At 35.5% G+C, this 23,889-nt stretch overlaps 1 long non-coding RNA gene across 7 annotated transcripts in view; it reads left to right on the top strand.

Moving 5' to 3' along the window:
* The window catches only part of LOC126759875 (uncharacterized), a 565,378-nt gene that overhangs the window by 443,664 nt on the left and 97,825 nt on the right, over positions 1–23,889 (top strand). The window lies entirely within an intron of this gene.

The following is a 23,889-nucleotide window of genomic DNA, read 5'->3' on the forward strand; positions in this document are numbered from 1 at the left end:
ATTTTATTAGCTAAGCCGAAGGTTGGGTGCTGTTAGTAAACACTTTTTAAATTCATTAAACGATATACATAAGTATGTACATACATATATTCGCACATAAAAAAAACTCTAATTATTTCCTCCAAGAACGTAAGTGAAAATTTTAGTTTACATACCTCTTGGCCTATTAAACCTACAAAAGCCAAATTCACTCACGGTAATCCCTTAAATGGTTGAAATCGGAAGAGAATAATGTCCCCTCCCCATAAAACGGTACTGTCAAAAACTACTAAAAGTGCGATAAATAATTAACCAAATACGACAAAGTCATAATACTTTACACCCGAATCATCAGAGTCTGATGGCTTCATGGGAACCGGATGGTGGGCGTAGCACACAATTTTTATTAATTTTAACTGTCGATATCATAATCTTTCAAAGGGCATAAATATTCTTCTTTAACCCTTAAATGCCCAAGGCCTCAGATTTTTGTAAAAAATTTATATGTTATGTAAAAATATGTATATGTGGAACGTGGTTTCTTCGACGATTTTATGAAAAAAATTACTTTCGGAGAAATTTTTTTAAAAATAATGGTTGTATCCTTAAAGATACACTGGGCATTCCCTTCATTTTTTTACTAATGAGCTAAATGAGCTGTCTTTTGATAATGCTACAGAAGAATTCGGTTTCCTCTTTTTTTCCTCTAAAAACGGCTGGAGGTAAGGACGTTCACGTTTAGGGGCTTCAAAAGATTTGAAACTAAATAGGGAATCCGCGGCTTCTAACTTAAAATCAATAAGACGCATTTCTTTATATCCGAGGCGATTCTTATTAATTCGTTTGTACAGAATCCATGCATTAGCACATGTTAAGTCTAGTAAGTGTTAAAACATTCTGTTGGTCCATTTACGACTTTTCATCGTGATTTTATGACGACCCATACAGCTGTCAAGTAAATCTACGCCACCCATATGACGATTGTACTCTTTAATTATTTCTGGGCAGGAAATCATTTTGAATGTCTTGTCCTTTTTGTCGTAACGTTTTATGGAGGAAGATGTTGGAGGTAAATCTTCGTTTTGACCAATCGTCAAGATTGGTTTCATACCGATGTATGTAAGTTGAAAGAAGATTAACAATCTTGTTGTCCTTCCATGACAATGATGTCACATCGACGCCGTAAATTGAAGCAACGTATTCGCGGCTTTCTCATTTGGAAGTTGAAAGTATACCTTGAGATCGTAAATATACTAGCAACGGCACGGTTAGTAGTTATCAAAATAAACGATATGATTTTGATAACGAGGAACCTCACGAAAAAGTCCAACAACAATATTTGCAGATGACTTCAAATCTGGTTCGCCCTGGAGTAATATGTTAGGTCCTCCGGAAAAAATTTCAAACTTATAAGCAAACCCGGTGGAGTCACATAAGACATATAATTTAAACCCCCATTTCTTAGGCTTGTTAGGCAAATATTGCTTCATGTAATTTTTCATTTTTGAAGAACACATTTGTTCATCAACGCACAATCGGTCTATCTTAGGTATGCTACCGAATGTTCTGCTTAGGGTATCAATCAATCAATGGTCCATCGCGGTTTGGATCGTCTCGAGATGGAGCATTTTCTTTTTCATTAAAGTGGATGAATTGCCGTATTTTTTCAAATCGGTTCCTAGTCATCGTTGTTTGTATTATTGGAACACAATGGTTGCCATTTTCAGACCAATAATCTCTTGTACTCGGGAGATTGAAGTAAGACATATAAAATAAGATACCAATAAATTTACGTAAACCGAATAAATCAAAATTAAAAGCTTCATTAAGTTCGGAGTAAATTTTAGTTTACTCAGCTATTTTGAGCTCCAAAGATTCTGGAAATAGGAATGACCAAACCTGAAAAGGAGTTTGCAAAGCCATAAAATTATCGGATATGCTACCTCTAAAGCTAATTTCAGCATTGGTATATTGAATATTTCCTGTTTTTCATATTACCCTGTCAAATTCAGAAGACTTCGGATCCACAGACAAGTTTTTGAATAATGAAGGAAATAAATTTGGCGATAGGTTCATCTGACCCTGCGGAAGTCCCGGCTTCTCTAGCAATCCCTATATTATCGTCATCATTTATCATGTTCACAACGTAATTATGTAACGACGTTCCTAAATCTATTTCATCCTCAAAATGGTCATCAACAACGGCAACATTGTGGATTGATGCGTCTGCATTTTGTGTTTTTATTAAATCATCAGAGTCACTCTCGAAATCATCAATACTCTCATAACCAATCTCTTCACACAATATAGCACACACGTCAGCATTGGACATTTTGATTCCATCAACTATTATATAATCGGCCATTATAAAATTGATTAGAAAAATGTATATCTTACGTGCACGAACTTTAACGTCTTGTCTCATCAGAGTTCTTAACTCAAATGATGTTATAAATGCAATTAGCGTGCTTTTGCATTTCAAATACATATGAGCGTTTATCAAATAAAAAGTGTGCGGCAATGCCCAGTGTATCTTTAAAGATACAACCATTATATTCACTCGTATTCAGCAGGGAAGCGAAAAATAAAATCAAGTAAAAATATATCGTTAAAAAATTCTCTTCGGAACCAGTATAAAAATTTTCGGGTCTAGAACGCAAATAGTTCTGGAGATTTTATTTAATTTAACAAAAATAGTTTTTTTTTTAATTATGCTTATCAAATTTGCCTTCAGTTGCAACAAATTTAGTAGAAGTATTACCCTTTATGAAGTGTGTATATTTTCTTCATGCAGTGACATGTGTATTAATGTTTTTAGATAATTAATATTGAAAATTGGTGATATTTAATGGATGTTTCTTTAAAGATACAGTGGGCATTTAAGGGTTAAAAATGGCATTCGAATGCTAGATGATCACCAATTATCAATAGTAATATGGTAAACTAGGATTTTCTCACGTTGGCTTACTGACTTTTCTTCCGTTTTTTTATCACTAAATTTTTAAAGATCTTAGGATTTTTCAATGGCACAAACAGCTAATATAGGTTACAGATATAGACTAAGATAAGCTACAGAATAGGTTAAGATAGATTGCAGTAGTTAAATTTGTCAGCATAGTGATTGTTGAGCTGTTAGGGTCTAATATTTCAAAAATGTCTATTCGCAGAATCGTAGAAGATTGATGAAAGATGCAGGATTATTCTGAAAGCAGTTTTTAAGAATTAAGAAGATTCTAGTAGGATTAGTTTCTTTTTGTGAAGGTATAGGGTTGAATATTGTTTCGATACAACTAACACGAATACTATACTTAATGGGCAATGGCATGGTGAAAATTCTTATCTAAACAGTTTTGCTTTTTTTTATTTTTAGCCAACTCTCTCGGACCTAAGTTTTGAAAAATCTTCATTAATCACCCATAACTATATCTTTCATTTACTAAGAACCAGTAGATCATGAATTTCCTGACAGACAATATATGTAACGTAACCTAACTCTTTCATTACTAACTCTCTGACTGTGTTTTGGAATAAATAAAAATCCCAAATATTTCCTGCAGGTGCACTTTTTATGCTCGTACATACGAATTAATTTTGTGTAGGCTACAGTCGCCAACTCCACCATATCGTATATCTCTGATTGAAGTAGAACACGCTACTTTTTCAATGTGTACTTAAAAGATTTGAGAAATCGTAAATTTCTACATATAAACGAATATTTTGTTTTATGTTATGAGCTATTTAACAACTTTTTTGCTTACACAAAAAATAAAAAAATATCGGATACTTAACAAAGCTTTACTTTTATGTCTTACAGACTTAAAGAAGTCCGCAAAGAGACAATTTAAGATATTCTTTACGGTTTTGCAAATGATAAATGCATGTCATAAAAAATTAGAAAGGATTTCCAACGAAATCAGATATTAAAAAGCTGCAAAAATTATAAAACATCGCAATGAAACAACAGTTATAAAAATGTTGCCCATGACCTAAAAAGGCTATAAAAACTATCTCTGAAATAAATTTTCGAATTTATACGAGCATGCTGCAATTTTTGGTACTACATTTTTTGCCAGTAATATGTATTAAAGCGCGCAACGAAAATTGCTAGTCACCGCATAACTTTCCAGCCAACGAAAAAAGATAAAAACAGCAAAATATTTAATAAAAATCCAAATCGACAAAAATTGTAATTTATTATATTTAATATGTAGTCGCGTTTAGTGGTCCGTGCGCTTGCTGGTGGCATTTTAACCGGTTTTGAGCTCTCACTCTCCTCTTCCTGCGGTTTGCTGCTCGGCTAGCAAGTTCTTGTGGTAGAAAAATGTATTTGGTTATTAAAAGAGGTTTGGTTATTATTACTGTCTACTTCTATACTAGTATAAAATTAGTTTTTTGATATAATCGATAAAATATTATAACGATGTACGGGTTTGAGTCCGTACATGCAACATACCAACTATGGAGTCCACTTTTCTGGTAGATTTTCTACCCCAGATTTTCTAAATAAGTTAAGCAGAAAGGTATATCATTGAAATGGAAGAAAAATCTAACACTTAAACTTAACAAACATTTAAAACAAGGTACGTATATTAATAGAACTAAGACACATCAAATGTTCAGTTCATGATTTCACCTGATAGCGAATTTAGGCTTCATTTGCGATATTTTCTTATTTTTGAAATACAATATTTGCAGACAACCTGCAGTATCCTACATGTCTGCTCCCGAAATTAATCTCTCTTTTCCATACATTTCTCGCCATATGCTTCTCGGCTCAGCCATGGCTATATAATAGAACAAGTAAGGAAGGGTGCAATCGAACATTTTATTCTCTCGCAACTTGCCAGAATCAATGCCAAGGTAATACCTACATTATGCACCGAATTTGGTTGAAATCGCTAGCGCGATTACAGAGATTTTTTATTTGACCTAACAGGGGCGGTGCCACGACAATCGTCCAATTTCTATACTGCTCTTATAAAGCCCTTTCATACCATCTCGAATGTAAAATTTAATGTTTCTGGCATATTTAGTCATTGATTCATCGCACTTTTAGTAGTTTTTAACAGTACTGTTCGATGCACTCATTTTTACAGTATCGGCAGGAGTGCTAAAGAGATTTCTCCTAAGCGAATGTGGCTATTGTAGCTATGGTGGTCTGGGAGGTATATTCATTAAATCTATCGACGACGAAGTTACGACCACTTTTTCAAAATTTTCAGCTCACAGGTGCCCTTTTCCACTGTAATATTCTGTGCCAAATTATATAATAGTTCAATATCTTATTTTAGTGCTTAGATATGGCGGTCCAAGCTTAAAGTTAGGCTTAACTTTAAGTCCCTTCCTAGTGCCGGCCATTGCACCTAGACCAAGCGTCGCTCCTGTTTTTGTGCTGTCTTCTTTGAAGGTCGTTACAAACGCTGCGGAGGGTGCCATGTATCTTTAAGCTCCCACAGCTAGGTTGATACTCGGCACGCGTCGCGCGAAACCTAAATCCAGCCCTTTCGGTACCTCCAACCAAAATAAGAATCCACATTTGAATTCTGTGCTAATGAGGAGCACCGAACACCCAGATAAAAAGCCATACCTTAGTTAGATACCTCACAACTGCAACAAGGACAAACTCTTACCATCCCGTCTTTGCCTTCGTCGTGATACTGTGGTATCTACTAATGTAAACTCTGCCAATGATTAAATATTTTTCATTAACTTTACAAAAGTGCGATACATGTTTAGACAATAATCAACTATTTAGTTTTTAGAAAATTACTTTAGAATACATAATATGAACCAAATTTATAGTGTTTTGAGAAAATAATGTTTCATTCAATATTTTTCCTTGATCCCATACAGTTAAAGTTCTTTCTAGTTACAGTCTTTCGTTGCAAGATGGAACTTGGAAATATTTTGGTTGTGGATAGTTATACTCCCGAAACATGGTGCCCGCCCAGAGTGCGCTAACTCACATAACTCTTAGTTTAAGAGATCATTGACCACTCGAAACACATTGACCTCGAAAAGGTTCTTTCATCCTGGCCTAATCACCCAAATTAGTTATTTGACATTGCTATCAAGTTCAAAACGAGACCATAGGCTCTCATAATTTCCAAAAAGACGAATTTTGTATAAGATTATCTATGGCGTCAGCCCAACGAAAAAAATTCTCCTTCAGGTTTAGAGATGCTGATTCAATTTTTAACATATGTACCTTCTTTTCATTGCAAAATATTAACATTAAGTTGTCTCCATACATACATATACTCTATTAAGTTCGCCCTCCTGTCTCTTAATCACACAAATTATACGTCTCCTATGCTCAGCTGATCCACAGCTTATAACAACACCAGAACTGGTGTTAAACCCCCACGTTAGTACTTGACAGAGACAAGTCTCATCCCGCTCACTTGGACAAGAGTGTCTTGGAGACATTAAACAAATGTTACATAATTAACAGCGCAATATTAAATGCTTAAATGGATTATGTCACAACACAACTGGTACTTACGGACACGTTTGCGCCTGAAAGCAGCCAAACATACATTACATACATAAGCCCATGGTACGTCGTAGTGGTGTCATTGACTGTTTCACCGACCGGTCGATAGGGCGTATTGTAAATTACATGGCAGACGCATTATGCGACTTGATTAAATGCCAAAGCCAAGCTGAAGTTACGTGAGCAGGGCTCACTCTTTGGTCAATCAAATCCTGGAATAACACAACAATTGACCCGACGAGACTTTGTGCCTTTGGCAAAATAGTCCAAGCCAACAAATGCCCCTCGGTGTCAATCAGCCGAGAGACGAAACCCGCAAGCATGTGCATGTAAATGTCAAGCAATAGAATTGACAGCGCTGTCGACAAACTACTTCACGTCAAGGGGCCTTTGTTTGATTGTTTTCCTGAGTTGATGCACGTCCGGTCATTGTTGTTATTATTATTGTTAATGTTATTACTGCACTCTTTGTAGTGTGGATTTTACCACCATTTTCCGTGTTTTTTCATTTCTTTGACTATTTTTAATATTTTTCGGTGGAGTTAATTTTTACCCTCCTTCAGGCGAAAGCCCTAAATTAGCTGTGCCGCCGGCTGCCTTGCAGCGCCTGTGGGACACATTAAACATGCGTGTTAATTAATTTATTTCAGTGGCAACAACAGGCGCCGCACAGAGCTGTAGGCATAATTATTTAACAATGTCGCGCAGTACAACTACGTTGGGCGTTGAAGCCACAGCAGAACAGGAATGCAAATAAAAGTGCGTGTGGAAAGGAAAGCGGGAATGCTAGCAACCATTGCTGGTGGGTAAATTCACTGTAAGTGGCATAGAGTAGAACACACTGTGCTACTGTAATTAACAACAACAATTCCTTATTAGTGTGTATGTATGTACTCCATTCCAGGTGTTTCCATTATAACATTTTATTAATGTCTGGTGCTCCTAGCAAACTCGTGCAGAACAAAGCGAAATCTCTGTTAATTGGTTGTAGCAACAACAACATTAATATGATTAATATTTACGCACTTAACGAAAGCTGACAATGACACATAAATTATAAACTTGTATTAAGGCCATCTGTTATACATAATTAATTTTAAAATAAATAATGTGCTGTACAATTTTTGTAAGATAGACAAGCTTTCCTCATATACATAGCATCCCAGTAACGTATTTCCCCTTAAAACACAAGATTCTTAAGGAGCATATTTTGTGATAATTTGTTTTCTTATATCACCGTAATTTTAAGTCGATATTTAAAAAATTTTTTGCGTTAAGGGCTTCTAAAATGTAGCCGCTTAAGGCTGCAATGAGCTCTTGAATGATTACACGAAAACAAATGATCCAATCAGTATCAAATTTCGCTGCATGTTTTCTATATACAGTTATTCATACAATGACCTGATGGATAGCTAAAACCCACTCGTGAATATTTTTTTCTAGATTGGTATAACTGTCTGTAAACATCTTTACCATGTTTCTCATCAAAATAATCATTAGTGTACGCATGCGCTTGTTTTTCTGAAGTACATAACACGCAATTTTTACGTTGATTGCAACTATTCAACAAACAAATTTCATTAAATTTAGTGTTCGATATCAAATCCTGAATATATGGAAAGGTTCGTTGATAATTGTTGCCGCAGCCAAGTGTTTTTGATTGGTACAATTTATTCAAAGAGAGTCGAGAACGCATTGACATCAACTGATGTCAAATATATATAATGATAAAATAAAGAAATTCGTGCTTGTGAATCCACTATCAACAGACTTTACTGTCACCGGAATATCGGAAGGATCAGTGAAATTAGCTTCAAGATTATTTGGTCCTAAAAAAGAGACAGAATGCTTTCCAACTACCAGGATGTCATGAAGGGTATTATTACTGGCGATGAGTCTTTATGCTTACAAAAAGGAAGTAGACGATCAATCGGCGCCAAAAAAATTCACATCAAAGCATATCAAAAATCGAGGTTATGGTGACAGCTTTCGTCGATTGAATGATATGAGTCACTTGCGCGAAGCTATTCATAAAAGCAGGTCGGAATTGCACAGTCGCATACTGCATTGATCCTTCGTAAGTCTTTAGCCAAATATTCATCCGTTTTGAGTCAATTGAAGACATTAAACGAGAATCGCTACGCACATTGAAAGCTGTTCCGGAAATTTACTTTAACAACTGTTTCGAGGAGTGAAAAAAACTTTGGCAGAAGCTTATTGAGTCCAATAGAGAATTAATTTTTGGGGGATGACAAAGATTTTGAAGAATAAACTAAGAATTTTAAAATTATGAATAAAGTCTTACTACTTTTTGCTTACAGTTTATATGCATATATATATATATATATATACATATTTTAGTTGTGATATTGGTATATTAATTACAAATAATTTAGTATTCGTTTCAATAGAAATAAAGATAGATTGTAAAGATCATAAAAAAGCTATATACATGTATATAAGGATAGACTATGGAAAGGCTAAGTCGGGCTTAATAGGATATTTCATAATCTCGCAACTTGCAAGGATCAATGCCGGAGGACTACTACTAGAATTTTATTTTAAAAAAGTTGCGAAAGGACTGAATCTTTTTAATTTCCATTATAGCACATAGCCTTACTAGTTTTAAAACTATATATAACTTCCCATCAGCAAAAATTATATTAAAGTCATCCTGAAATAAGACATATTTAACATAAAATCAATCTAAGAGGCTAAATTTAATATACTGAGGAGATATGTAATCAGTCAAAAGGATTGGATTTCATTACATAAGGATTATGAGGTTAGGACCAAGGTCAAATCACTTCCAACCATAGTAAGGCAAAACTACATAATTTTTAAGAATTTTTGTCAAATAAATTTCACAAAAATAACACATATTTTGAACAACCTAAACGGTGCAAAGACAGGTCGGAAAACAGAAATCACCGTGTAAGGCATATTGGGGGCAGAAAAGGTCTGAACTGATTGCACAAACTTTTCACACTGCTCAGGTGTACTCGAGTACATATTTGTCAGCAATTTTATAAATAAATAACTCATAAACAGACAAATGTAGTATACGGCTAAAGGTTTGCTAGAATAGAATATTTGGTAGTTGGGGTAGTATTGAACCAATTTTATCAATTTTTGTCATTACTACATATTATTAACGCAAACAGATGTAGTAAAGTCGACCGGATGTTTGAAAATTCTGATATAAGTTATATGAGGTCTAGGGCAAGGTTTTAGCTGATTTTATCCATTGTAGGCACAATTTGCTTAAGATAACTCACAAATTTGCCGATATATGCGGTATAAAGTCAATTCGAAAATCTTTCTATTAGGTACGTTATTGGGAGCAAAGAAAATTACTGATCAGATTCAACCCATATTTGACATACAGTCAAACTATTGATTCTTTTTTCGAATTTCTCATAGCTTAATCGAAAATTTCGATAAAAAGTTCGAAATAGGAATTAGGGCCTACATATCACTGGGAACTTCAATACTTTTGGACCCATTTCGACAATTTTTTATCATAAGGTGGCACACCACAAATGTGGATCGTTTTATCCTGATATATTGATTGGTTTTTGATTTGTAAACTGAAAAATTTAGAGATCATACAGAGTTTAAAATTTTGCTATATGGAAAGTAGGCGTGATGGTAGTCCGGTTTCACCCATTTTTGCACGGTAATGTGCCCAAACGTGGGCAGTGTCACGCCTATCATCTTTGACACTGGTTCCTATACAGCCCTCTCGTTCCATCTAGGTTGTACAATTTTTGGTTGCTGGCGTATATATTTACAGATTTATCGCACTTTTAGTAGTGTTGAACGAAACCATAGTATGGACAGTCGGAATTCACCCATTTTCATACAGTTGGTAGGAATGCAAAAAATATTTACTCAAGTTATCGCTTGCTCGGAGGGATAGCCAGACAGCCATTCGGAATTCAATTTCTCTCATCATACTGTTCATTTATATCTGGTTTTATATATACATATATATAACTCTGTGCCTATCTTTGCTAGTTTTAGGTGATACGTACAACCGTTAGGTGAATAAAACTATCATACTATGTAGCAATATGTTACAAGTACATATATAAAAATGCTGAAAAAATAGTGCAAGTTACTACAATACACTACACATTGTAATACATTACAGCTGCAAGGCGAAACATAAGATTGAGTGCCGTAAGGTGTTTGGCCTTCAATTTTGCCTTCGAAATGGATTGCGTAAATATTATCCTGCTATTACCACTTCTACGAAAAAGAAGAAGCAACGAGTGCAAATGAAAACTTCTCTTATTTACACCATTAAGCAGCGCACTATTTGCTCCTTCCGCTCTCATATACTGCGTAGCAATTTAATTTCGTGCGCAAGGTAAAATTCACTAAAATGTGGAATTCACAACACTTATCACCTGCTGTGGCATCGCTGGCAGGCCGACTCGTAAAATCATTTAAAGTGTTCTCACACGCGTACATGCGTGTCGAATTCGGAGAAGTCACGTTTCAACTTGCCGTCTCGATTTATCTGCGGCCTCCTCATTCACGCACCTGCGAACTTCGAACCTTCAACAAAACTTTGTACGCTTCAAGCAATTTCAGCAAACACACGAGTGCACACAGCTACACAATTGTGAACTGACTTCATTGTAGTATGCATTTGTAGTTGTGGCTCAATTTTGATAGCGATGGAATACCTTGCCACACTTTTCATGCTCTATACATCTACTCAAATGTTTTCTAGCCGGATTTCCACCGTAACCTTTATTAGTTTCACTTTCATTTATTAAGGTTTCATTTAGCCTAGTGAGGTAGCCGTAGGTGAGATCATCGTGAAGGGCATAGCTATATTTTATGAGAGAAAATTATTATTTTTGTTCGAAATATAAATAACGAAAGGTTTTTTATATTTAAAAAATATTCCCTACAGCCTTCCACTCATACCGCACTTGCCAGGCAAGCATTTTTTAGCAGGCAACATAGAATCAGTACTCCATAATCATAATCACATCGATACTGCGGTGGTATACACAAGCGCAAACCATCTCCAATTTATGTTGTGCGTTGAAATCTTGAATACAACCGTTATAAATTTGAGTTTTATTGTTAAAGCTTAAATCAGTATAATGCTTCGAATACGTACTTATGTATACAAACTTACATATATTGGAGAGCCTTACCTTCTTCGATTTTTCGGGGAGCCTTAAACACTAAACGTACGCTTAACATACCATATGTGCTCTGCAGGCACTCAGAGTTGGGATAATAGTGAATCTAAAAAATTAATAATCTTCTTTTTCATTATTCATACATTCCGTCAAATTTAATAGGTTCTAAAACCTTAAGGGTAGTGTTGGAACATCTGATAAATTAAATCTATAAAAATTGTTCCAAAACTTGCTGCAAAATTATTAATTTTTTCCCTCTGGGGGCTTACTATTCCATTTATTTACTCTTCTATTTATTAATTTATCTTACATAATAGGTTTATTAAAAAGTCCCTGGCCTACCATAGTGAAGCACAATATTTTGGCACTTTTTTTATTCAACATATTTCCCTACAAGGCTCTTACACTGATTCTGGCGACCCTCTAACTCTTTGATACTATTTTTGTAGTACGATTTGTTCTTTGCTTCAAAATAGGTTTCAGTTTCAGCGATCACCCCTTTATTCGCCGAGCGTTCTTCTTTTCAGATCTGAGAACAGGAAATAGTCGTTGTGGGACAGACCTATAGAATAAGAGAATACGGTGAATGTCGAAGCAATTCGTAGCTCAATTCATTGATTTTTGCCATCGTTTTCACTGACCTGTAAGAAGCTGCATTGTTTTGGTGAAACAGCACTTTCATTTGCTTCAAATAATCAATAAAAATGATTACACGCGTATCCGAAAATACAGACGCCATAACCTTGCAAATCGACTGTTGCATGGAAGAATGTTTAGGATCGGGTACATATAGTATAGTTTACTTAGATGACTGTCGATTGGACTTTCGAGTGAAATGATGGAAACATATTTCATCTAATGTCACCAATCGAAGCAAACCTAGGATTTTTTGCGCTGGAACACCTCCAAACACTGCTTCGAATCATCAACACGTTGTTGTTTTTGGTCAAAAATCAGCTCGCATGGCACCCACTTTGCACAGAGCTATCTCATACCCAAATACTCGTGAATCATATGATGTACACGTTCAATTGATATCTTTAGAGTGTCTGCTATCTCGAACAACTTCACTTTGCGGTCATCTAAAAATATTTTGTGAACTTTTTTGATATTTTCGTCTGTAACAACCTCGTTTGGGCATCTACCGCCATTTCACCTCGTTCAATTCTATTCAAACTTTGTCTTTCCCCTCAAAAAGCAATGCTTTATTTACACTCGAAATTACTTTTTATTAATTTTTTTGTTTCACAAAAACAAAAGTTGCTTCCCTCTAAGTCATAAACTAATTATCTGACAACTGTAAAATTTAAGTTAGGGCTAACTAAAACCCATACGGATTCTAGTAGCGACATCTATGTGTCACGCCAGGAACTTTTCAATTGAACTGTTAATCAAATTTCGTTAGCCCCATCTTGTGTCCTGTATCACATTTATTTCCGTAGTTGATATTAGATCAGGCACGTATGGTGCTTAGATTGCTGGAACTTAAAGACTCACATAGTCAGTGACACTTTCCAAAAAAAAAATCTTGTTTTTTGCTTTTTCGATAGTCTATATTTCAAAAAATATCCTGTGAAATCGGCAAGGTCGTATCTTTAATAGTTGGATGGCAGCGTTCTAAAGAGTGACTGCTCGGAGGTACAAACATATACATACATACTTATGGCTAAGTGAAACTTTAAACGCGTTTTTCTCGAAACGACATTTTTCAAAATTGCTGACATCATAACTCAACGAGAAATTAACCGATCAACTTCAAATTAAAACTGAGTATTGTTGAATACATTTACCATACAATGATCTACGATATTTTTGATTGGTTGAAAAACGACAATTTTTTACCTAAAATAAAACGATTTTTTTTTTTTAAATTACGCCATTTTGTTAATTTTTGATATTTTTCAAAGATCGTAGGTCATTGTATAGGAAATATCTTTAAATTTAATAAACTTTTTGAAATTTTTTGTTTTAGCTACTTATTCGGCAGTTGGAGCACTTATTTTCTTAGACAAATTTTTGTAAAAAAATTTAAATTTTGCTGAAAATATACTTTATTACGCTCAAAGAAGTTTGAAACATTCCATCGAGTACTTTTTTTTTTGTTTAATTCACGAAAATCGCCTAATTTTTCATGCGTTACACTGGTATAGCCCCTTAAGCACTTAAGCACTACGATTCCATGTCAGATCCGCGAAAAATGTGAGAGGGGATTTATGCCCTGGAAGAGAAGTACATTCTCATGTTTCATGAATGGTTCGAACTCGGGGTAGAGTATTGCGACTCTAAAAATAGTAAAGTAAATATTGGCATGAGTTCGCTGACCGTGTGTTCCAAGTTAGTTAAGAATATCCAAATCTCATTTTCAATTGCATCTAATACCATGTTCAGACCGAAAATTTAAAAGATTAGATTACATTTAAGCATTTCATAACCCAACAGTGTTCTCACTGCCGTTAGAAAGATAAAAAAACAGCTGTTATTGTCATTCAAGAATTCACATCGCTTAATATCTATCAAAAGGAAAGATTGTCATATAGTATTTTCAAATAAAAGCCGTCTTTTTTTAATATTTTCCATATAATAGAAATAAACACACACATTTGTTACACACGATTTTCTTTAAAAAAATTTGTTTGCTTTAGTGTTAAATCAGCTGTGATAATGTAAAGATTTCATTGACAAGATTACAAAAATCAGATCGCACAGTTTTAACGCGGATCAGTTTGAAATCAGTTCAATGAAGTGATTTGGAACTGTCATTTTTGTATGGCGAAATCTTGATAAATTTTTAAGATTAGTGGGATAATCCATTCAACAGCAGAAATCGTGTGATTAAGTGTCGGTCTTAACTTTGGCGTAAGACATGTATGAGAGCATAGTAGAATCAGTGCCAAATACGACGTTTTTTCGTTTGCGTATTTTAGAGTATTTTAGAGTAGTAAAGATCATCGATATTGTTGAAGAAGAAGAAGAAGATCGCTTATTCTTCCATGTCTAGAGTGAATCGTTAGATGTCTAATGAGCAAGGGTGCCTAAGAACGTTAGGTTAGGTTAGGTTATGCTGTCACATCTTATATAAACCTTTTAGTCCTCAGTAATACCAGTAGGAAGTTTAGTTTAATGTACATTATTATGTGAGACTATGGCCTTAGTTGCTACCTGGCCACTTTATGTTGTTTCTTGTGTTATTAGCTATCTTATCCGCTTTTCTGATCGCAATTATTTCCTCTTGGAAACCTCAATATTCCGGAACCTTTAAGGATCTCCTGATATTCAACTCCGAGCAATAGATACCGGCTCCAACTTAATTGCTTATTTTTGATCCTTGCTTCACCTAAAAAGATACTACTACTTCTTCTTCTTTATTGGCATAGACACCGCTTACGCGATTATAGCCGAGTTAACAACAGCGCGCCAGTCGTTTCTTCTTTTCGCTACGTGGCGCCAATTGGATATTAAAAGCGAAGCCAGTTCCTTCTCCACCTGGTCCTTCCAACGGAGTGGAGGTCTTCCTCTGCTTCCCCCGGCGGGTACTGCGTCGAATACTTTCAGAGCTGGAGTGTTTTCGTCCATTCGGACAAGTTTGCTGAATGTCGTCGTATATCTCATACAGCTCAACGTTCCATCGAATGCGATATTCGCCGTGGCCAACACGCAAAGGACCATAAACCTTTCGCAGAACTTTTCTCTCGAAAACTCGCAACGTCGACTCATCAGTTGTTGTCACCGTCCATGCCTCTGCGCCATATAGCAGGACGGGAATTATGAGTGACTTGAAGAGTTTGGTTTTTGTTCGTCGAGAGAGACTTTACTTTTCAATTGCCTACTTAGTCCGAAGTAGCACCTGTTGGCAAGAGTTAATCCTGCGTTGGATTTCCGGGCTGACATTGTTGGTGGTGTTTATACTGGTTCCAAGATAGACAAAGCTATCTACAATTTCAAAGTTATGACTGTCAACAGTGACGTAAGTGCCAAGTCGCGAGTGCGATGCCTGTTTGTTTGATGACAGGAGATATTTCGTCTTGGAGAATGGTGTCATGTGTAGAAGTTCACGCAAGTGAGCAAAGTTCTCTGATCGCCATTCACTTGGGAGTGGCCAGAAATGATTTTTTTTACATATGGCTCAAGCTGCTCACTACTTCCGTTCTTTGACAAAGTATCCTCTAGGTAGCCTAAGAACATTCGTTTGAAGGCGAGCTTTTATCCATCTTAACATATAAAAAAAATAGTTGTAAGCGCTTATACATCATTACTTTCTCACTCTCCCTCTATTACAATATTTTCTACTTTCTGAAGTTAAAAAGACGAGGAGGGAAATTTGACCCACAAATCGGCACACTTGAATGAACCTTAGTCAAATAAGTGAAATACAAATATGTATTGAATGGAAAGCTCCCTACCAAATCTGCTGTTTCCGCAACAAATATTCATGACACCACACACATGCTGTCTGTCCACTTGCGCACACATCGAACGCATATTCGAAATCGAGCTGCCAGTCGAACAATACTTAGCCGAGCACCGGCGAATAATCTGAGCGGAAATTTATGCAAAATGTGATAATAAATAGTAAGCGTTTTGTGTGCGCGCTTAAGCGAAATATTGCAGATGCTGCCTTCCTCGAAAATGTATTGCTGAACGCTGGTGTCCTGGTATTAAAAATAACCACTGCATGCACATTTCTCCCACACACTCACAAAAACACATATACGCATACATGTATGAGCGCTTGTGTGTTTGTATATGCAGAAGAGCAGCTGTGCTTTGTCTACATGCTTGCTAATACCGAATTATGGCTGGGAAATGCGTTGCCACTTGTTGTTGGCCTTCCTTCATATGCACATGCATTTCCGTACTCGATTTTCTTTTACGCTATATTTCTGTTTATGCATTTATTATTGTTCACACACACTATTGCTAGCTTTACTTACTGCTGCTCAGATTTATATACTTATTTCAAGAGCAGCTGATATTGCTTTCAAAGCCACTCTGCTCGATCGAATATAATATTTTTTTTCACTGATATAAACTTTATGGCATTTATAGTATTAGTTTGTTTTTAATTTTCGTTTTAGTGTCATATTTTTTTTAATATTTTTTTTATATAAACTTTTTTTTTATTTTAATTTTTTTTTAATTTTTATTTGCATTTTTTTTGGTTTTAATTAGAAAATCCTTTCTTTTCTTCCAACAATTATTTATAGAAGCAATTAATTTTATTTGCTTAATTTTCCATAAGTTCGTGAAAAAAATAAAAGTCCAAATAAAGGCTTTAGTATATAATAGCTTTTTCGCATTTTATCAGCTTGTGTTATTCAATTTCTGCATATGAAAATGGTCGAACAAATTATAGTCTATATATGGTACGTATGTATTTCATGAAAAAAGTTAGTTATTTGAAAATCAATTGTCATGCGCATCGGATTACACATTTGATAATCTAATGAATAGCTGTTATTAGGACGTTTACGAAATTTTGAAAATTTAAAGCGCTAATTTGTGCTGTTCAGTAAAATAGCAGTGTTAACGAAAAATAATTTAAAAAAAAATCAACATAACTCATTTATTCACTTTATTATACTAAATAACATTTTAGTATTGTCCTAATACTTTGTTGTGTATCAATCAAGTCCTGACAACGCTTAAGGGGGTATTCTGGTTTAGAAATTCGAAAAAATCGATTTTTTTTGCATATTTTTATAGTGTAACCCTTCAAGAAGGATTTTTCGAAATTCAAATTATTTTCCGAGTTACAGTTCATTTTGTGTGACTCCGACTGCGCGCGACTAGTTCTCAAACTTTAAACTCAAGTTTTTCTCAAACGTTTCAGATGATTTTTGATACAGAGCTTTCTTATACATTATAGTATCGCACTACGAAGAGTTTTCGAAAGAATTTTTTTTTTATTTTTAAAAAATTCCGAACCACAAAAAAACAGGGAAAATACGAAACTTTTTTTTCAAACCACCACCATTTTGTAAAAAAAAATTTTGTTTTCAAAAATGTTTCGTAGTGCGATAACTACACTTTTACTCTTCACGGATTTCGCATAAATTTTTATTTTAGATCTGGGAAAGGATTTATATCCTGAACAAGCCATTGTTTCATCATTAACTTTGTCACTGAAGTTTTTTTTTTTAAATTTAATGTTTTTTCCCATTAATGTTTTGTATTAATTTTTAATCCAGTTTTTGGAGTTACAACTTTTTATATTATTTTGTTCTTCAAACTCGCATTTGGGTTTAAAAATTAAAATTCATTTTCAACTAAGATTTTCGGTATTATAAAATATTAATTAATTAAATTAATAATTTTTATACCCTGAACAGGGTATATTAAGTTTGTCACGAAGTTGTAACACCCAGAAGGAATTGTCGGAGACCCTATAAAGTATATATGTATAAGTTTTTAAGATATCGTTTTGAAATTTTGCAAACGTCATTTTCTCTTCAAGAAGTTGCTCATTTGTCGGAACGGCCGATATCGGACTACTATAACATATAGCTGCCATACAAACTGAACGATCGGAATCAAGTTCTTGTATGGAAAACTTTCGCATTTGACAAGATATATTCACGAAATTTGGTTTAGATTATTTTCTAACAATGTAATCTCCGAAAAAATTGTTCAGATCGGTTACCATAGCATTTAGCTTCCATACAAACTGAACGACATCAAAGTTGGACAACTCACAACAAGATATATGCACCTGTGAAGGGATTATTTTTTAAGGGCTTCAATGTAATCTCTCTGAAGTTAACGTTTTTTCTTGTTTAATGCATTATTTGCAACCCTGCTCCTCTGCCAGTTTCAACTTGGCATAGTCGCTTAAATTTGTCTAGTATTAGCATTCATTTTAGTTTCTAGGTAACTTCAGTGGCGCTTTAAACAAATTGTATTTGATTTGCCGTTATTGAATTGGAAATTACAGTTTTATTAAAATTTAATGCAGTAGTCGGTAACTTGTTGTCGTTTGACTTTTGGTTTTGCCAAATCAAGTTCCAAAAGGCTTTTGAATCTATCTGTCAAACAGTCAAAAAGTTTTTCATTTTCATTTCGGTTTTTAATGCTGAACAATCGATCTTTTCCTGTTACGTGTGCCGACGCAATTTCACTTCGGTGCGCAGCGCGTTGGTGGAACATATGCGCATGCTCACCGGACATGCGTCACTCAAGTGCAAAGTATGCGGTAAGTTTTCACACTTTGGTTTTTGTACTCTACTTCAATTTGGCCGTCGCCTGATACTAAATCAATGTTTTTGGGTTGTAGGAAAACACTTCAAACGCTATTCGAATTTGAAGCAACATCGCAAGCGGCACGGCAAGCAAATCATAAGGAAGAAGGAGTATGTTTGCCATTACGGTGAGCTGTTACCATCGAAGGCGCGCTTCCTATGACACAAGGAGACACACGATGTCAAGCCGAAATGTTGTTCATACTGTTGTGATCGCTTCATGCACGCGATCGCTTGCGCCGCCACATACGTTTAGCGCATGAAGATACATTCTTGGGTACATCCCAATTGCACATCGAAACCATTCAAATGTGAACTCTGCCCCAAGGCGTTTGTGCGCGAGGTCGCTTTCGAAAATCACATGAATTCACACAAACAAATCAAACATGCGGGTATTGTGGCTGCAAATTCATCAGGAAATACAATTACATACATGCGGCATCGGCGCGAGCATCACGGCAATAAGAAGTTCACCTGTGACCTGTGCAAAAAGTCCTTCCATCGGCATTACTATCTCATCGAACATCGACGCATACACACAGGCGGGCGGCCATTTCAGTGTACCATATGCGACAAAAGTTCCACAATGAAGACCAATCACAACAAACACTTGAAAATACATCATTCGCAAGATCCCTTCACTGTCGAGGCAGTGAAGGTATCGCGCGAATTATCGCATTACTATTGTTTGTTGTGATTGCTCTTTGTTGTGGAACTTTTGCCACATATGGTACACTGAAATGGCCTGTGTATGCGTCGATGTTCGATGAGATAGTAATGCCGATGGAAGTGTGATTGTTGTGATTGTTCTTTGTTTAACCTTAGAACCGTGACATATAACTATACAACTTAATCTTGTGACTTGGGCACTCAGTGCTCAGTAATGTATTTTATATGGAAATTTAGAATTTTACGACGTTTTTTTTAGAAACGCCTATATTTCGCTTGTTTATGCAAATAATTTAATGAAACTTGTGTTTATTTCTAGAACCAAAGGTATTCTTATTAAAAAATATGAAAAGCAAATAATGTTTTAATTTCGAACTCTTCAAATGGGTGAAATTCTTCGCTGTCTTTTTGAAACATTTTGATTGGGTGTTGGCGTAGTATGAGTATTGTCCGCATTTTCTTCATTGTCTGATTCCGTATCAGCTTCAGCATTGTATTTTGCAAAATAGCACTTTTCACATGTTCTTATATAGTGTTTTGTACATGTCGGAATGGTCACAAACTGCTGTTGTTTTATTATCGATCTTAGCAGTTTTCACACCGCCGTTTCAAAGTGTGGATCTGTGGCAGAAAAGGAAAGTGGTGAAAAATATTTGAAAATGTACTAATTTATTTATGTAAGCCTACCTGTATTGCTGGACACGCGCTCGCCACTGCAGGAACTTGTTTGAAATTTATCAAGTCCATTGCAGTTTTAATTGTAGAATTAATTTTTGTTTTGCATCGGCTTTGCAACTGCTTCTGCGCTAGCTCCATAGAGAATTCTTTCAAAAATATTTTGCGCTTTTCAGACTTATTGTTGTTGCACATAGGGGGACTAAGATCAAACACCCTGAACGCTGCAAGTCCAGCAATATCCAGCATATTATAAAATAATGTCATGGGCCAGGAGTTTGTTTTTCTTTTGCCAGAGAGTCCACGTAGCATTTTGTCAAAAATATCAAAACCTTTAAAAACTTTATGCTCATTATAATCATGTATGACTTATAGTCTTAGTTTTGACAGTTTCGGTTTATTGCTGGTTATTCTGCCCACCAAGGTGGTATTCCGCAAAAGCAAATCTTCCGCCAAGTCAAAAATTGTGAAAAATTATCCATCGTGGCTGACTCGCATAACGAGATTGTGCCCAAATATACTTCGTCTTCAAGCTTGTTTTTGAGTCAACGAGCCAAAATTTTTTTATGACATATTTTCCGGGCTTAGAGGAACTGCATCGGTTTCTTGTTCAACATAAATGCTCATCAACTGTCAATTCTTTTACCTGCGATGAATAGTATCGCTAATTTGGCGTATCTTAGTCTCTTAGCGCGAGTCTTCGTATAAAACGGCATAATTGCTCAAACCGATGCAGTGACATCACTGCTCTCTAAAAGGGCATGTTCGTTTTGTGAAAAAGATCCTTAGTATGAACTAAGTTTGCCTTCTCAGCACCGGAGTATTAAATTATGGCAATAAAAGAATTGTTCATCCGCATAATGTCTTGATTTTTTTTGGAACTGTTTGATGCATATTTGCCTGTATTACTCGTTTAGCTTTCCTATTCATCACAAGATTAATACCTTCAACAAGAAACGCGTATGAAGGCATCGCCTTCAGATCCAAAACTTTCCGTGCATAATGACATTGATTGTCTACGCATTTCCAATGCCAGTTCCGATCGCCGTTTTTCAGTTAGGCTTGGCTTTGACCACCACACAGTTTGATTGTTCCTTTTCTGACCACAATATTTTTTTCCACGATTACCCTCAATAGCCGTATTTGACAAATTAAATCCGCTTTCGTCAGGGTCCATATGTACCTACAATAGCCTCCTCGTGGATATATTCTTAATATTCGGCATATATTCTGTATGGCATTTTCATAGATTTTTTATTACACACCATTTATGAAAATTCTATAAAGCCTTACTTAAGGGGCTATACCAGTGTGACACTTTCAAAAAAATTTTTTTTTTTACTTTTTCGATAGTTTATATATTCAAAAATATCCTGTGAAATCGGCAAGGTCGTATCTTGACTACTTTTTGAATGGCAGCGTTCTAAACAGCGACCGCTCAGAGGTGCAAACATATATAAGTGAAACTTTAAACGCGTTTTTCTCGAAACAACATTTTTCAAAATTGCTGACATCATAACTCAACGAGAAATTGACCGATCGACTTCAAATTAAAACTGGGTATAGTTGAATACATTTTCTATACAATGGACTACGATCTTTTTGATTGGTTAAAAATTTTCAATTTGGCATTAAAAAAAACGACCATTATTTTCGTAAAACAAAACCATTTTTTTCAAAATTACGTCATTTTCTATATTTTTGATATTTTTCAAAGATCGTAGTTCATTGTATAGAAAATATATTTAAGCTTAATAAACATTTTGAATTTTTTTTGTTTCAGCTACTCATTCGACCGGAATCATGCCAGCAGTAGAGGCACTTTTTTTCGGCACTTCCAAAGACAGCACAAAACTCCGTTATTTTTCAATATTTTTGTAAAAAAAAAAATTTAATATAGCTAAAAATATACTTCATTACGTCCATAGAACGTCGAAACTTCAATCTAGTACTTTTTTTGAAAAAATTCACTAAAATCGCCTAATTTTTCATGCGTTACACTGGTATAGCCCCCTAAAAAGCCAAATATCTCGAGTAGTATTAATGATAGCTTTTTTTGTAGCAAATAAAATTTTCTACAAGTTTGCCATGAACATTTTTTCTATAGCTCTTGTCATTTACGAGATATATACAAAAAAAATGCGAATTTCGTCGAAAAATCAGGTTTAGAGCCCCGTACTACCTCGCCAGTGTGAGTTTCGACTTTGTCGCGATGGGCACTTTTGTAGAATGTTCAATTCTGAGAAATATGTGTCTAAAGTCAAAGCGATGCCATAAAATACCTCTGAGCTATAGAAATTTAAAGATAAAAATCACGATTGTCGTGTATTTTCAATGGAAAATTTTTACATGCCTTGGTCCAGTTCTTAATGTTAATATTAAAGGCTCAAATTTTCAGGGAATTTTTTTAGGGTATTTCCAAGGAAATTTCATGATGGGATTGAAAAACATGAATAGTTAAAAAAACGCCCTAATACACATGTATATTGCAAAGAAATACAATGCATAAGCCATAACTAATATCAACGCTTCCACTATCTTCATATTAAATTAGAAAAATAAAGTTTATTTATTAAACTTTACTTGAAATCAAATAGTTTGTGAGGAAATCCGCCGACTAAAATTTGCCTTGTTTGAAACTTTCGCGAAATTCGCCGTTATAAAGTTTCGCATACAAGAATGTTGTTATGGTCGACTGAAGGTGTGTTTCAAACAAATTAGAAAAACAAAAAACAACTGCAACAATATCTACCACTGCTTATCCCCAGAACAGAAACTAACACAACAACAAACAGAACAGCAGGCAAGTTACTAAACGGTATAATGCACAAATTGTATAAATTTTCCGGCCTGATTTCCGTGTCCGCTCAAGGCTATCGAACGCAAGAATGAAACTAAAACAATAATAGCGCAAGCAAGCACCACAACAACAACAACAACAGCTACTACAAAACGTGCTCTCTGCAAGCTGTTGTAAACTTTCTAGCGGCACCAACTTGTGCCTGATACACGCTCACCAACCGTCAGACGCGCCGGCGGCTCAGCTTCACCCGTGCGCTTGAAGAAACTCTGCAGTTGCGCCATAAGCCATACGCTCGGCTGAAATGGTTTGGCGTCGCGGTCGAATAGACATGCTGGAATTGCGTTTTAAAGCTGTGCGCAGTTGGAAAGTAAAATTTCGAAAAGAATTTTCTCAACACCCACGCGTACAACTTTTCCACCGCCCACCTTAAAGGCAGCGCAATTGGTCCTATTCCATTAGTGCTGCGCTCAAGTTGGTTGCCATGCATGGCTCCAGCAGAGTTTATCCGCTTTAAAATTGGTCGGTGTGTAATATACACCTCATTGTGCCTTTTATTCGCGGCATAAAAATTTAACTCTAACTGTTTAAAAAGCATTACAAAAACAAATAAACAAACAAATGCCATTTAAGTCGGCGTCGGGTGCTCGAAACTTTTGTGCGCCGCTGCTGCCGTTGCTCGAAAAACCCAAAATACTCGAGCATCATTACCATAACGGTCTAATTTGAATATAAGTATGCCACGTTTACCGTTACAACGCACACACACACACACATACATTTTTCGCCATGTATAATATGTGTGCACATTTAAGCGCACTTAACAGCGCCGCGAGCTGACTTTTATTTTCCCATTCTCGCGCCTCT

This window comes from Bactrocera neohumeralis, chromosome 5, assembly GCF_024586455.1.
Source record: "Bactrocera neohumeralis isolate Rockhampton chromosome 5, APGP_CSIRO_Bneo_wtdbg2-racon-allhic-juicebox.fasta_v2, whole genome shotgun sequence".
NCBI classification, from domain to species: Eukaryota; Metazoa; Arthropoda; class Insecta; order Diptera; family Tephritidae; genus Bactrocera; species Bactrocera neohumeralis.